The 14595-nt window shown below is 52.5% G+C and overlaps 1 protein-coding gene across 1 annotated transcript in view; it reads right to left on the bottom strand.

The window, feature by feature from the left end:
• Positions 1–14595, bottom strand: part of LOC102384011 (NACHT, LRR and PYD domains-containing protein 3-like) — a 27092-nt gene that overhangs the window by 3343 nt on the left and 9154 nt on the right. The gene's annotated exons all lie outside the window — the stretch shown is intronic.

Raw genomic sequence — 14595 nt, 5'->3', positions numbered from 1 at the left:
ATCAGCTTTCCTAAAGTCTAGCACTTTCACCCTAGTAGTTACCTTACACACTCGACGTCTTATGCTAAATTCTATTATTAGGTGATCACTGACCCCCAGATGGCTACCGATCTGTAGGTCCCCTACCATGTCATCCCCCGTTGCCAATACCAGATCCAGTATGGCATTCCCCCTAGTGGGACCATGTACCTCCTTTGCATAGGGAGGGTCTGAGTGTAAGCAGTGACAGTGCAGGTGTGCATGCATGTGTGTGTATGAAGAGGTACAGAGGTGTATGTATCTGTGTGTGTGTGTGGAGGCACAGGGATGTGTGCATGTGTGTGTCTGTGAGAGAGGAGGCACTACAGTGTGTTGTGTGTGTATATTTGTGTGTGCGAGATGAGGCACTGGGATGTCTGTGTGAGAGAGGAGGCACCGGGCTGTGTGCACATGTATGTGAGGAGACATAGGGTGTGTGTGTGCCTGTGAGTGTCTGTATGTACGTGAGGAGGCACAGGGGTATGTGTGTGCAGGCATGTGTGTGTGTGTGTATGAAGAGGCACAGAAGTGTGTGTGTGTGTGTGTGTGTGTGTGCACGTGCGCGCATGTAAGTGCAAGATGAGGCACTGGGGTGTGTCTGTGTGTGTGAGAGGAGGCACTGGGCTGTGTGCATGTGTATGTGAGGAGGCACAGGGTGTGTTGGTATATGTGTGTGTCTGTGAGTATGTGTGTGAGGAGGCACAGGATTGTGTGTGCGTGTGAGGAGGCACACGGGGTGTGAGAGAGGATGCACATGCATGTGTGTCTGCCTGAGTGAGAGGCAGCACAATGAGGGGCACATGCACACACACACACACTGTATGTGGGGGAGGACCGGGGTGTGTGTATGTGAGGTGGCACATGGTTGTATGTGTGAGGAGGAACATGGGTGTTTGTGTGTGAGGAGGCACACGGGTATGTGTGAGTGTGAGAAGGCACAGGGTGTGTCTGTGTGAGTGCATTTATGTGCGTGTATGAAGAGTCTGGATGTGGATGTGTGTGTGTGAGAAAGAGAGAGAGGAGGCACTGGGGTGTGTCATGTTTGCGTGTGCGTGTGTGTTAGGAGGCACAGTAGCTGTGTGTATGTGTGAGAGAGAGGAGGCACACAGGTGTGTGTGGGAGGAGGCACATGGATGTGTGTGTGTGAGGAGGCACAAGGGGTGTGTATTTGCAAGCATGTGTGTAGATGAAGGGGTGTGTGGATGTGTGTGTGTCAGAGAGAGAGGAGGCACTGGGGGTGTATAAGGAGGAACATGGATGTGTGTGTGTGTGTGTGTGTGTGGGGAGGCACGGGTGTGTGAGAGGAGGCACAGGGGTGTGTGTATGAGTGTGTTTGTGGGCAGAGGCACAGAGGGATGTGTGTATGCGAGATAATGGAGGCATATGGTTATACGTGTGTGAGCAGGCACGGGGGGTGTGAGTGTAAGCAGTCACAGTGCAGGTGTGCATGCATGTGTGTGTGTATGAAGAGGTACAGAGTTGAGTGTATCTGTGTGTGTGTGTGTGTGTGTAGGCACAGGGGTGCATGCATGTGTGTGTGTGAGAGAGGAGTCACTACAGTGTGTTGTGTGTGTATACTTGTGTGTGCAAGATGAAGCACTGTGGTGTGTCTGTGTGAGAGGAGGCACCAGGCCGTCTACGTGTGTATGTGAGGAGACACTGGGTGTGTGTGTGATGTGTGTACATGAGGAGGCACAGGGGTGTATGCGTGCATGTATGTGTGTGTATGAAGAGGGGGGTGTCTGGATATGTGTGTGTGAGACAGAAAGAGAGAGAGAGAGGAGGTAATGAGGTGTGTAGTGTGTGTATGTAAAGAGGCACAGGGGTGGGGTTTGTTTGTGTGTGTGTGTGTGTGTGAGGAGGCCCAGGGGTGTGTGTGTGCATGTATGTGTGTGTGTATGAACAGGCACAGAAGTCTGTGCATTGCGTGAATGTGTGAGCACGAGATGCGGCACTGGAGTGTGTCTGTGTGTGTAAGAGAGGAGGCACTGGGCTGTGTGCATGTGTATTTATGGAGGTACTGGGTGTTTGTTGGTGTGTGTGTGTGTGAGGAGGCACAGGTGAGTGTGTGTGTCTGTGAGGACACAAATTGTTGTGTGTGTGGTGAGGCACACAGGTGTATATGTGTGCGTGTGTGAGTGTAAGGAGACATGGGTGTGTGCCTATATGTATGTGCGTGCTTATCAAGAGGCAGAGGTGGAGGTGGGGTTGGGGAGCATGTGTGTTTGTGTGGAGGCACCGGGCTGCGTGCGGGTGCGTGTGAGGAGGCGCAGGGGTGAGTGTGTGTGTGTGTGTGTGTGTGAGAGAGAGAGAGGCACAAGTATGTGTGTGTGCATGCGTGCACACGCGAGACAAGCACTGGTGTCTTTCTGTCTGAGTGAGAGGCGGCACAAGTGTGTGTGTGCATGCAGGGGAGGAACGGTATGTGTGTGAGGTGGCACACGGTTGTGTGTGTGAGAAACATAGGTGTGTGTGTTTGAGGAGACACACGGGTGTGTGTGTGGGTGCGTGTGTATGTATGTGTGTGTATGAAGAGGGGTGTGTGTGGGTGTGTCTGTGTGTGAGAGAAAGAGAGAGGCACTGGGGTGTGTCATGTTTGTGTGTTCGCGTGAGGAGGCACAGTAGCTGTGTTTGTGTGTGAGAGAGGAGGCACACGGGGGTGGGAGGAGACACATGGATGTGTGTATGTGTGTGAGAGGAGGCACGGGGTGTATACATGCATGTATGTGTGTGTATGAAGAGGGGTGTGTATGGATGTGTGTGTGTGAGAGAGAGTAGGCAATGTGGGAGGGTGTATAAGGAGGCACAAGGGTGTGTGTGTGTGTGTGTGTGTGTGTGTGTGAGGAGGAACAGGAGTGTGTGTGTATGTGTGTGTGTAGGAACAGGGGTGCATTTATATGTGTGTGTGTTTGTTGGAAGAGGCAGAGGAATATGTGTATGTGACAGGAGGCATATGGTTATGTGTGTGTAAGCAGGCACAGGGGGTGTGTGTGTGTGAGTGTAAGCAGTCACAGTGCAGGTGTGCATGCATGTGTTTGTGTATGAAGAAGTACAGAGTTGTGTGTATCTGTGTGTGTGTGTGTGTGTGTGGAGGCACAGGGATGCGTGCATTAGTGTGTGTGTGAGAGAGGAGGCACTACAGTGTATTGTGTGTGAATATTTGTGTGTGTGAGATGAGGCACTGGGGTGTGTCTGTGTGAGAGAGGAGGCACCAGGCTGTCTGCATGTGTATGTGAGGAGACACAGGGTGTGTGTGTGTCTGTGTGTACGTGAGGAGGCACAACGGTGTGTGCATGCATGTATGTGTGTGTGTATATGAAGAGGTGTGTCTGGATGTGTGTGTGTGAGACAGAGAGAGAGAGAGGAGGCACTGGGGTGTGTAGTGTGTGTGTGTGGATGTCTGTGTGTGTATTGGGGAGGCACAGGGGTGGGGTGTGTGTGTGTGAGAGGAGGCACAAAGGTGTGTGTGTGTAAGTATGAGCAGGCCCAGGGGGGTGTGAGTGCATGTATGTGTGTGTGTATGAACAGGCACAGAAGTCTGTGCATTGTGTGAATGTGTGTGGGCACAAGATGCAGCACTGCGGTGTGTCTGTGTGTGAGAGAGAGGAGGCACTGGGCTGTGTGCATGTGTATTCATGGAGGTTCTGGGTGTTTGTGGGATGTGTGTGTGAGGAGGTACAGGTGAGTGTGTGTGTATGTGAGTGTGGGCAGACAGGGTGTGTACCTACATGTATGTGTGTGTTTATCAAGAGGCAGATGGGGGTGTGTGTGTGTAGGCACTGGGCTGTGTGCGTGTATTTGTGAGGAGGTACAGGTGTGTGTGTGTGTGTGTGTGTGTGTGTTTGTGTGGGCACAGGGGTGCGGGCATGTGTGTGTGTGACAGAGAGGAGGCACTACTGTGTGCTGTGTGTATATGTGTGTGCAAGATGAGACAGTGGGGTGTGTCTGTCTGAGAGAGGAGGCACGAGGCTGTGTACATTTATATGTGTGTGTGTGCGTGTGTGTGTGTGTGAGGAGGCACAGGGCTGTGCGATGGCAGCACCGCAACCTGCAGGAAAGCAGCAGGGGGCAGAGTGAGCAGGGCACGGCCGAGGCCATCGCGGATGCTCTGCCAGGAGCCCCACCACCCGCCTCCCCGGAGCCTCCTGGGAATGAGGACGAGGCAGAGAAGCAAGGAAGGTGAGGGCTGGAAGGGACCCAGGAGGTGACATCTAGTCCGACCCCTGCTCCAAGCAGGACCAGCCCCAGCTAGATCCTCCCAGCCGGGCCTTTGTCTAGACGGGTTTGGGAAACCTCCAAGGACGGAGCTTGCACCACCTCTCCGGGGAACCTGGTCCAGGGTTTCACTACCCTCCTAAGGAGAAAATCCTTCCTAATATCTGCCCTAAAGTCCCCTGGCTGCAACGGGAGCCCATTGCTCCTTGTTCCGTCGTCTGCCCTCGCTGAGGTCAGGCCAGCTCCATCCTATTTCGAAGCCCCGCTTCAGGGAGTTGAAGGCTGCTATTAAGTCCTCTCTCAGTCTTCTCATCTCTAGACCAAATAAGCCCAGTTCCCCGCATCTTTCCTTGTACATCACGTGCCCCAGCCCCCGAAACATTTCTGTTCCCCTCTGCTGAACTCTCCAGTTTGTCCACATCCTTTCTGCACTGAAGTGGAGCCGGGGTGGGGGAGGGCGGTGCCAAACTAAACCTAGCACTCCAGTTGTTGCCTCACCACAGCTGTATAGAGGGGAAGAGGCACGTCCCTGGACGTGCTGGCACCGCTCCTACCAATGCAGCCCAGGATGCCGTTCGCCTTCTTGGCAACACGGGCACCCTGCTGGCTCATATGCAGCTTCTTGTCTGTCCACTGTCACCCCCAGGTCCTTTTCTGCAGAGCCGCTGCCCAGCCCGTCAGCCCCCAGCCTGCACCGGTGCAGGGGATTGTTCTGTCCTAAGTGCAGGACTTTGCACTTGTCCTTGTTGAACCCCATTGAATCCCTTTCAGCCCAATCCTCCAATGTGTCGAGGTCACACTGAATCCTAGCCCTCCCCTCCAGTGTATCGACTCCTCCGCCCAGCTTGGTGTCATCGGCAGGCTTGCTGGGGGTGCGCTCTGTGGCAGCACAGTACGGGGCACGACTACACTGAGCCCCTCACCTCACTGCGCCATGCCCAAAACCACGCTCTGGGAGTTCCCTTGGGGAGCCCGTGTCCAGCTGCCCCGCTTCCTGGAGACCTCCCACCAGCCTGGGGTAATGCTGCCACCACCCAGGCACTGGTCTCTGTTGGGACTCTGTGCAGCCGGGGTACACGCACCCAGCCAGCCTTGCGGGTGTTTTGCCCACTAGTAGTATCTCCGGGTACTCCTTATAGCCTGGAGGTCCCTAAATAAACCTCAGCTAGGAGTGAATTAGTTAACAATCATCCGAGCGCTGCTAGGAGCAAAGCACATCTCTGACCCCTCTGCCCTCAGGCACTCACAGCTGGGCGCGCTGAGCCAGACAGCCTTTTATTGAGCAGAAAGAGAGAGAAGCAGGGGTGGGCGCAGGGATTTAATAGAAATCACCTTGAGCAATACAGACTATTTTGAGCCTTTCATCATATATTGAGTTCAGTGATGCTTTGGATATACGTCTAAATTACTTTGATCTAACTTTCTAGCTCGTCTTCAGGCATACTCCCTGATCCATGCAAACGGCAGCCTGAGTTCCTGCCTGAGCCTCTTCCAAGACGCTTGTTGGAGGAAGAGAGACTCCCCAGACCAGGTGGCCTGACCCTCAAATAACATTGTTGACCTGATCACTTGGTTCCAGCCAGAAACTGGCGTTATTTGAACCCTGCGGATGCAGACCAAGCATTTCAACACTGGTCAGCAACCCCGATGAAGTGGCCAGAGTCCCCAAACTGGTTCCACAGGCTCCTGGGAGGGAAACTTAAAACCAAGGGTGTGGACACAATAAGGGGGGTGGGAGGTGGTCCTCTCCAGTCCCAGAAGAAGTGAAATATAGAGCACAGACAAGATACAAGCAAAATAAATCCAGAAACACTTGACCAGGCACAACCCCAAGTGTGTGTGCGTGGTACATTTCCCCTCCCACCCCGAAATGTCCCAATCCAGGGACAGACACAGGGAGATTTCTTCGCACACTCTGTGCCATCTTCCACGTCGTTGATGATGACACTGAACAAAGCTGGCCGCAGGACCGACCCCTGGGGCACTCCACTTGCTACTGGCTGCCAACTAGACACGGAGCCATCGATTACTCCCCTCTGAGCCTGATGGTCCAGCCAGTTTTCTATCCGCCTTACAGTCCAGTCATCCAGCCCGGACTTCCTTGCCTTGCTGAAATCAAGGTACACCACATCCACTAGTCTCCCCGCATCCACAGAGCCAGTCACCTCATCACAGAAGGCAATCAGGTTGGTCAGGCATGACTTGCCCCGCGTGAATCCACACCGACTGTTCCTAATCACCATTTTCTCCTCCAAGTGCTTAGAAATGGATTCCTTGGGGATGTGCTCCATGATTTCTCCAGGGACTGAGGTGAAGCTGTAGTTCCCTGGATCCTCCTTTTCCCCTTTCTTAAATATGGCCCTATGTTTCCCATTTTCCAAACATCCGGGACCTCTCCTGATCACTGTGAGTTTTCAACAAGAAAGGCCAGTGGCTCTGCAATCACATCAGCCAATTCTCTCAGCATTCTTGGGTGCATCCTGTCTGGCCCGATGGACTTGTACATGTCCAGCTTTTCTAAGTATTCCCTAACCTGTTCTTTCACCGCTGTGGGCTGCTCACCTTCTCTCCAACTGTGCTGCCCAGTGCAGTAGCCTGGGAGCTGACCTGGCCCGTGAAGACTGGGGCAAAAATGGTATTGAGCATTTCAGCGTTTTTTGCATCCTCTGTCACAAGGTTGCCTCCCCCATTCAGTAAGGGACCTACACTTTCCCTGATCCTCAACTTGCTACCAACATGCTTGTAGAAACCGTGCCATGGGCAGGAAGAATGCAGGGGTCAAATGACCCTGACTAAGTGATCATCTAACCTCATTTTGAAGACCTCCAGGGTAGGAGCAAGCACCACTTCCCTTGGAAGTTGGTTCCAGATTCTGGCCGCCCTGACTGTGAAGTAGCGCCTCCTGATGTCTAGCCTGAACCTACTCTCAATCAGCTTGTGGCCATTATTCCTAGTTAAGCCTGGGAGTGCTCGGGGGAACAGGGGCTCTCCCATTCCCCGCTGGTCTCCCTTAGCTAGTTTTTAGACAGCCACCAGATCCCATCTCAGCCTTGTCTTGTGGAGGCTGAACAGGTCCAGGTCCTGTTGCCTTTCCTCGTAGGGCCTGCCCTGCTGCCCCCTGATCATGCGGGTGGCCCTCCTCTGGACCCTCTCCATGCTGTCCACATCCCTCCTGAAGTGCGGTGCCCAGAACTGGACGCAGTACCCCAACTGCAGCCTGACCAGTGTCACATAGAGGGGGAGGATCACTTCCTTGGACCTGCTCGAGATGCATCTGTGGATGCATGACAAGGTGCGGTTAGCATTGCTGACCATGCCCCACACTGTCGGCCCATGTTCATCTCGGAATCAATAATGACTCCAGGGTCCTTTTCTGCCTCTGCACTGATGAGAGGGGAGTTCTCCATCCTGTAGGTCTGCTGCTGGTTTTTTCTCCCTAGGTGCAGAACCCTGCACTTGTCAGTACTGAATCCCTATTCTCGTCCCTATTCTCGTCCACCCACCCCTGTAACCTGTCCAGATCTAGTTGTAGCCTGTCCCTCCCTTCTAGCGTGCCCACCTCTCCCCACATCTTAGTGTCATTCGTGAATTTGAACAAGGTGCTATTCACTTCCTCGTCGAAGTCAACTGATGATGATGTTAAACAGTGCGAGCCCGAGGACCGAGCCCTGGGGGACAACACTGCCCACATCCCTCCAGGCTGAAAAAGACCCGTCCACCACCACTCTCTGGGTGCAGTCCCCCAGCGAATTTGCGACCCATCTTGTTACTCTTCACACCCCTTGCTAGCTGCAACTCCATTTGGCCTTCTTGATTTCATCCCTTCATGTCTGAGCAATGCTCTTATATTCTCCTAGCCACACATGCAGAGCCTGGACCCATGCTCCTCGTGCCCTACCCAAGTCTGAATGTTTCCTCCAGCACTACACATGTCCTGAAGCAGGGTCCTGCCCTCCTATGGAGCTTTCTGGAGTACAAGGGTGAGGCTGCCCCACTAGAGAAACCACCTTCCAGACACACCTCTTCCATGACCTCCCCATATATGTCTCTGCATGCCCTTCTCAACTGCTCATTGTACTTTAAATGTACCCTAAAATGAACATCACTTTACAAGAAACAAAGAGAAGCAAGCAAAGGCCAGAGGTTCACTTCACAAGTGTGAAAAGGAGTGAGAAGTCGCAGGCAAAACACAGGGTGTGGAGCCCCCAGTGTCAGTGTGAGTTAGGGAGAGCAGAGCGCAAAAGGGGAGAAAGTCTAAGGTTACCAGAATAGAAATGTTCCCTCGATGTGTATGTGGTGAGATTGGGGGAACATGAGACCCCAAGGGAATGCAGGAGAGAAGCCTGAGGGCTTGTGGAGATCATCGTAGTCAGTGGTATAAGGACAGGCCACTCTGCAAGGTGACAATCTGAAAAGAATATGCTTTTCCCCTCAACAGTGCTTTGATGTCTGACTTGAGGACAATGTGGAGGGACAAGGTCCCATATTGGTTTGGAGAAAGGCAACCCCTCAGGGGAGAGGAGAGAAAGTGGGGAGAAGAGAAGATCCAGGGAGTGGGAAGCTGATGGGGAGAGAGTCAGTGGGGAAGGGGCAGCGGGGAAGGAGAAGCAGGAAGATAAACCACAAAATTTCAGATAGGAATCACAGTATCAAAAAAAAATCTGGAACCTCCTGTGGCCTTTCTGGGCTGTTTGCAAGAGAAGAATTAGTATATAGTTCTTTCTGTAGTAAAAACCCATAAATGAAAGCTAAAAGCTGGCATTTTCTGAGGGGATCCTGAATCTCATTAGGGGGATCTTGTGTCTAAGAAGACTGAGAACCACTGACCTACTGATGGGTGCGCAACAAACCACAAAGAGCAAGGTGCCAATGGGAAAAATAGAAACATTCAGTTAGGGAAGGGGCCATGTATTTTCAAAGCAGGAATTGGTTAATTAATTGTGTGCCCACGTGTTGTAGAAGTCTCACTAATCAAGAGGAAGAACAGAACGTGCCGACAGAGGGGAAATTCTGACAGGACAGGCATTACTAGCAAGAGCCCAAGTTCCTGTGGTTGGACAGTTGAAGATACTGGTGACAGCTTATTTAGATGGCACTGAGTGTGTAAAAGTGGAATTGAACATTAAATATCATGAAGCAAAAGATAAGAGAGAGGCTCAATACAAAACATTTTGCCTGGAGGAAGAAGACACTGGGGGCACGTCTACACGTGCATTTCATCCAAAATCCGCTTACTTTCGAGTAAACTACTCATGAGTAAGTGCTCCCAGGCAGGCGTCTACACGTGCAGGGATGTGGGAGAAGATTTACGGCTCCTAGCAGCAAACTGCTGTCACTTCCCAGCAGCAAACTGCTGCAACGGGCTCCTACCACCACTGGGGGCAGCTTCAGGCTCAGACTGGGTGGGCAGGGGACATCTCGTCTGGGCGGCCATGGTGCTGTGGCTGGCACGGGGCTCCGGGTGGTTGTGGGAGCACCGAGTCTCTTCGCCCTGCTCCACACCCTCGCATTGGGTCTTGCCCACTGGGCCACAGAGGCAACTCCTGCCTGGTGCTGGTCCAGCCAGGCAAGAATCCTGTGCCTTGCACCCCTCTGTCAGAAAAGAAATCTGGGGGGGGCACATGCCCCCCAACCCCCTCCAACACACTGCCAATGTGTGTGGGACAGGGGATGTGCGGAGCTTTCTAGAGCTTGGTCTCTACCCCGATGGTGCAGGACTGTTCCAGACTCACCAGAGCTTGGCCCTGATGGTCCAGACTGACCCCATGCTATGACATGTCCAGACACCCCTGTGCCGTTGGGGCTCATCTGATGGTGAATGCTGGTCTGGGATCAGCAGAGCTTAGCCACCAGCCCTGATGGTGCAGGGACAGTCCCCAAGCCCTGGCCCTCCATACCTGCCCCACAGATTTCCAGGCATGCAGCTAGCTGCTGGGGCTGCTCCCACCACCCTGCCTGGCTGCATAGCCAGCCATGTGTGTGCATGCACATGCGCATGGCACTCCCTGCCCCACAGCCCTGGACTTTTTTTCCAGTGTAGATGCTGAGGAGATGATGAACTCTCCTCTTCTCCATATCACTGCAGAGATCAGACACAAGGCACCAGCCTCTCTCTCTCCCCCACCATAGCTGTGATGGTGTCCAAGAGACCTCCTGGTACAACACGTCAGTTAACCCAGTATAACCAGCCAGTGTGCTCAGGAAGTGAGGTGCTAATTTCCTGCACAGGTCAGCAAGCCCTGATGCAGTTAGAAAAAGTTTCTATCAAGAAGTTTAATGTGCAGGCACAAGTATTAAAAGCCTCGGTTTATTTGTACATCACTGTGAGCTGTGTGGGTGCCCGACCTGTCTCATTGCCTGTTTACCCTGTGTGGGGTTTTTTGCAGTGTAAATTAAGTCTGCATCATTTCAGAGCTACTCCCATGTCAAATGCTGGAGCAAGACACAAACACTTACACATTAGCAGGGCTGACACCTCGGCTTGTGGTGCAAGCAGAAAACATACAGTAACTGGGCGAGTCTCTCCTCCCTGACACAGCTCTTACACTCTGCTCTGCTAGCACAACACAGGGGAAATCCTATTTTTCCAGGAAAATAAAGAATTCCTTCTCTGTGGAGGAAGCCCTGCATGTCATAAGCCGGCCTTAATACAGCTGCCCCAAAAGGCTCTGGGCATTGCGGACTCCCAGGCACTGCACGGCCTCAGCAGCTCCCAGCTGTGGTAACATCCCTTGAAGGTGCAACCAGCTGCCTTAAGGGAGAACAGCCTGGCACGTGGGAACAGATGTGATGATGAAGACAAGCTCTGCTTCCAGGCTCAGGCATCCATTCATACTTTCTTGTACTGCCATGGCACTTTTCCTGCACAACTCACAAGATGCAGGAAAAGGGAGGAAACCATCATTGCACCCATTTTGCACATGAGGAGAAATCATAAAGTCATAGATAAGTAGGACTGGAAGGGACCTCCAGAGGTCAGGTACTCCGGCCCCCTGCTAGAGGTATGATCATCCCTATCCAAACCATCCCATACAACCATAACCTAAACTCCACAGAAAATTACCCTCAGCCCTGACACAAGAAAAATGTAACATCCTAACCTGCCACGAGTAAAGCACAGGAACCACGGCAGCCAATGTCCTGCTTCTATGAAATGTCAAAAATACATGCTCAAGAGGTTCAAGGTAGAAAAGGGCTATGCCCCCCCCCCCCCCCCCACTCCATAGGAAGACAGAAACCCCCAAAGTCTCTACCAATCTCACCATAAGGTAAAATTCCCCTTCCTGACCCCAAATACAGTACAACCAGGGCTTGCTCCCGAGCTCCCCCAGGGGTGATAATAAATGGAGGTTTATTCATGTCTTCATTTCTGCAACCCCCCGGCAGTGCCTGGCTCCCAGAAGAGCTGCCGTTCAGCTGAGCACAAGACTGAGGCACCAGGGTGTTAGGAGCACGTGGATCTCAAGGCCCCCCAACACACACTGCTGTCTACTCCTCATGGGGAGCTTTCCCCGTGGCCTCACAGGACTCATGACATTACTCAGCCATAGACTCATAGACTTCCTAATGTCCAGTCTAAATCTGGTCTCTGCTAGTTTATGGCCATTATTTCCTGTATTTCCCAGGGGCGCCTTGGTGAGTAGAGCCTCACCAATTCCCTTCTGTGCCCCCGTGATGAACTTATAGGCAGCCACAAGGTCACCTCTCATCCTTCTCTTGCGGAGGCTGAAGAGGTCCAGGTGCCCTAGTCTCTCCTCATAGGGCTTGGCCTGCAAGCCCTTAACCATACGAGTGGCCCTTCTCTGGACCCTCTCCAGGTTATCCACATCCCTCTTGAATTGCGGCGCCCAAAACTGAACACAGTACTCCAACTGCGGTCTGACCAGCGCCCGATAGAGGGGAAGTATCACCTCCTTGGTTCTGTTTGTCATGCATCTGCTGATGCACGATAAAGTGGCGTTAGCTTTGCTGATGACTTCATCACTCTGATGACTGATGTTCATCTTGGAGTCCACTAGGACTCTGAGATCCCTTTCCACTTCCGTGCTGCTGAGCAGCTCATTTCCCAGGCAGTAGGTGTGCTGGACATTTTTCCTCCCTAGGTGCAGCACTTTGCATTTCTCCTTGTTGAATTGCATTGTTGCTTTCTGCCAATTTGTCCAACCTGTCCAGGTCTGCCTGTAGTTGTTCCCTGCCCTCCGGCGTGTCCACTTCTCCCCACAGTTTTGTGTCATCCGCAAACTTGGCCAGAGTACAACTCACTCCCTCGTCCAAGTCGCTGATGAAGACATTGAAGAGTATCGGTCCAAGGACCGAGCCCTGCGGGACCCCACTGCCCACACCCTTCCAGGTCGATACCGACCCATCCACCACCACTCCTTGGTTACGACCCTCTAGCCAATTTGCCACCCACTGGACTGTGTAATCATCCAAGTCACACCACTTAATTTGCTCACCAGTATGGGGTGCGATACCATATTGAAGGCCTTCCTGAAGTCTAAGTAAACAATATCTACCCCTACTCCTGCGTCCAGGTGTTTTGTAACCTGGTCATAAAAAGAAACTAGATTAGTCAGGCATGATCTACCCACTATGAACCCGTGCTGGTTTCCCCTCAAGATAATTTTTCCTTCTGGGTTCCCACAAATATGAGCCTTAATAATCTTTTCAAAGACTTTACCAAGGATGGAGGTGAGACTTACTGGCCTGTAGTTGCTTGGATCCTCCTTCCTCCCCTCCTTGAAAATAGAGACCACACTGGCCCTGGCCATGATAGGCCTGACCCTGTTTTGCCTCGGTCCCACCCACCTGCACCCCTAGACATGCTTCAAACCCAGAAATTATCCAGTACGGGGCCTCTGGGCTCATCTCTCTGAGGCTGCTTTTCAGCTCCTGGCTCTCAGGAGTCCAAGAGCAGCTGCAGTGAAATGGGCCTGGGGCAGTCTCACTCATGTCCTTCATGCAGTGTTGCCAAGTCCGCTTAGAAGAAGAAGAATTGGGTTTGATATTTTTTAAAGTCGATTTAATTTTCTGAGAGTTGAGGGTTGATAAGCACCCCCACTCCCCTATCTTTGAAATGGGCTGGGCTTGTTTTGGGCTTGTTTTTAAAGGCAATGCCACTTTTTTTCTCACAAGACTTGGCAACACTACCTTCACGGATGTGGGTGTGTCTGCAGGTACAGGGGGACGGAGCCAGGTCAGGCCACCAGGAGGCCCTTGGCTCACTAAGTGTGAGCCACCCACGTCCACAACCCCTGTCCCGTCCTTTTCAGTCCCTCCAGATGGACAGAGCAGCTGGAAGCAAACCAACAGCCATGGCCCTTCTCACTGTGTGTTGTGGGGGTGCACGTGCATCCGGCTATGTATGTACACCTATCCATGTGCAATTGAAAGTGTGCTCGTGTGTGTGTGTGTGTGTGTGTGTGTGTCTGTGGGCTGGGGGGGTGTGGGATGCGCATTGTAGCAATGCTCATTACCCTTTAATATGCATGTTATATTTTTCAGAAAAATGCCAAGATACCACATAAAGAACGGTGTTTTAGAGGGTGTTATACAATCGTATGTCTAGTTGTACTTCATGAGGCCTGCTGTGCTTGGGGCAGGCAGAGAAGAGACACCACAGACACCAGCCGTGGCTCCCCACTGCCCTCCGGATCTGGCCTGCAGCAGGTGTGTGGGGGCAGAGCTGCTGGAAATGGGAACCGTGCGCTGTGGAAAATGCTGTCTGCCATCGTGTACTTTTTTCATTACAGTTCAGATGTTTTTTGATGAGCTGCAGAAAGGAGCTGAACTCAGCAGGTGCTGGAGCCAGTCGTCTGAGGTGTCAAATCTGCCGTGGACTTCGGGGAAGGGGCTCTGTGGAGCTGCCAGTGCTGGGCAGTGCAAAGGGACTTGCTGGTGGTCACATCCGGTTGCCCTGGCTCTGTGAAAGGCTGAATACCAAAGAAGATGTGACCCTTGTGCACTGCTGCCAACACACCTGGGTGTAAATGTGAGTTGTCACACCTGTGTCTGGCAGTTGCAGTATTGCTGGCAAGGCCAATGCTCTCTAGCATAGGCCGTCTTACAGAAAATTATCCATCCTGAGTCCTGCCAAGCAGCTGCTCACCCCAATCCAAGAAGAGGAATGTGGTTGCAAATCTCAGGAGAGCAGAGCAACGCATGCTCCACAGCAATGATCCAGCTGTGTCAAGGGGACCAGACTGAGCCCTGGCCTGGTCCTGTCAGGTCCAAACACCATATCACCCTTCTGCTAAAGGCCTTCTCGGTAACAACAGCTGGGGCAGCAAGAAGGGTGGAGGGCTAAGAGTGGAAGGAGAAGAAAGCAAAAAAAAAAAAAAAAAAAAGGGGGGGGGGGGAGGG

This window comes from Alligator sinensis, unplaced genomic scaffold (genome assembly GCF_000455745.1).
Source record: "Alligator sinensis unplaced genomic scaffold, ASM45574v1 scaffold1536_1, whole genome shotgun sequence".
Taxonomy (NCBI): Eukaryota; Metazoa; Chordata; order Crocodylia; family Alligatoridae; genus Alligator; species Alligator sinensis.
This window is presented reverse-complemented; position numbering and strand designations above follow the sequence as displayed.